The following is a 2,355-nucleotide window of genomic DNA, read 5'->3' on the forward strand; positions in this document are numbered from 1 at the left end:
TGTGTGTATGTGTGTGTTTATTTGTCTGTATATGTGTGTGTTTGTGTGTGTGTTTGTGTGTGTATGTGTGTGTTTGTTTTTGTGTGTATGTGTGTCTTTGTGTGTGTGTGTTTGTTTGTCTGTATATGTGTAAGTGTGTGTGTGTATGTGGGTGGTGCAAGTGTGTGTCTGTGGAGTGTGTGTGAGGTGTATGTGTGTGTGGGTGGGGGTGTCTGTATGTGTGTGTTTGTGTGTGTGTGTGTGTGTATGTGGGTGGTGCAAGTGTGTGTGTCTGTGGAGTGTGTGTGAGGTGTATGTGTGTGTGGGCGGGGGTGTCTGTGTGTGTCTGTATGTGTGTGTGTGTGTATGTGGGTGGTGTGTTTGTGTGTGTCTGTGGAGTGTGTGTGTGTGTGTATGTGGGTGGTGTGTTTGTGTGTGTCTGTGGAGTGTGTATGTGTGTGTCTGTGGTGTGTGTGTTTGTGTGTGTATGTGTGTTTGTTTGTCTGTATATGTGTATGTGTGTGTTTGTGTGTATGTGTGTGTTTGTTTGTCTGTATATGTGTAAGTGTGTTTGTGTGTGTGTGTGTGTGTGTGTTTGTGTGTGTATGTGTGTGTTTGTTTTTGTGTGTATGTGTGTGTTTGTGTGTGTCTGTGGAGTTGTGTGTATCTGTGTCTTTGTGTCTGTGTGGTGGGGTCTGTATGTGTGTGTGTGTGTGTGTGTGTGTGTGTGTGTGTGTGTGTGTGTGTGTGTGTGTGTTAAAATGGAGGCCAGATAAATGTATAGTTCATCAGAGGACGTGTTCTGACAGAGAGGAGAGAAAGTTAACATTTTCTAGCACGTGATAACAGCGACTCCTAGAGCTTAAAAAATAAAACGAGTAAAAAATATTTGTATAAATATTAACTCTAGCGCCCCCTTCTGTCTACGAATAAAAAACATCTAATAAATGTCTCACTGATGTAAACAGTGAAGTATTCATACAGTGAAGTGTAAAGTACTCATTAAATTCAAACATTAGTCATTTAAATCAAACATTACAAAAATATTCGTCAACTTCAGCTGGGATTTAAAAGTAAAATAATACGAATTTTATAATAATCACGTCTCTTTTTTGTCCCTGTCACTTTGCGCATGCGTATAATAACAGAGCTGTTTTTTAACCACCCGCAATCCGAAAAGGCTACGCCTCCTTCTCCTGCTTCCTGACTTCTGATTGGACAATGCGATCCCGCTTTCCTAGTGAGGATTGGTTGATCCAATCAGAATCTGTTTAAAAACATAGCCGCCATATTGAACTGAGTCAAACGCGTTAAAGGAGCCGCCATTTTAGTGAGGTGAACTTTCTCACTGCCTTGTATTGTATGTGTCACAATAATCACTGTTTCCAGATGAGATTCTGACATTATGTATGTTTTCACTTTATATTTAATTGTTAAAAAGTTCTTAGATCTTATCCAAAATATTTGTTGGTGTCCAAAACTAGCACATTAAGTTTTGTTGATGTATTTATTTGTCCTAAATAATTTTTACTGTACTTTGGTCTTATTTCTTTGTAAATATTTGTAATTCTACATCATTTTAATTATTGATGATTTTAAAAGAATTAATTTTAATTAATTAATTAATTTAAAATATTTCTGTTTAAAATAAACATGCAAAACTTTAATATGGTTATTGTGATTTAGAAAAGTGATTTATTAGAGTTAAATTTTATTATCATTTATGTCCAACTTTATTTATAACCGAATGCCCGTTTTCAGAAATTAGGCCCAATCTCAACAGTGTATGTGTTTATTTAGATTAATATTTAGATTAATATTTACATATTTAGAGTAATGTTTTTCTACTGTCAAGAGACAGGCAGCTTATGTTGCACTACAGGAACATAATGTGCAATATGTCTTCAGTGTACCCACTACTGTTATGTCTTTATGCTTTATTCTTTTTATATATATTTTGCTGCTGTAACAGAGAAATTTCCCCATTGTGGGACGAATAAAGGTATATCTTATCTTATCTTATCTTATCTTATCTTATCTTAATGAATAACAGAGGAGGAACCTGAGGAATTTCTTTAATGCATTGAATTATGTAGCATATATCCATACCCGAGCTCCAGATTTTCTCCATCTGGATGAAAGTAACCCATAAAGCTTTCAGCTTTAAACTTTCACCTTATACAACATCTGTGATAAGTTAAGATCTCTGTGAAAGCAGTGAACACATCAGCAGCCACCGTGACTTTTCTACTGACTCGTAACCTCAAAGATCAAAGAAGAATGACTTTCTGACTGATGATTACAACAATGTGTTGTCCTTCATGTTGACAGTGCTCGAAGGCAGCATCATATATATAAGGGATGGGGGTAGCTCAG

The sequence above is a fragment of the Tachysurus vachellii genome, chromosome 9 (genome assembly GCF_030014155.1).
Source record: "Tachysurus vachellii isolate PV-2020 chromosome 9, HZAU_Pvac_v1, whole genome shotgun sequence".
Lineage (NCBI taxonomy): Eukaryota > Metazoa > Chordata > Actinopteri > Siluriformes > Bagridae > Tachysurus > Tachysurus vachellii.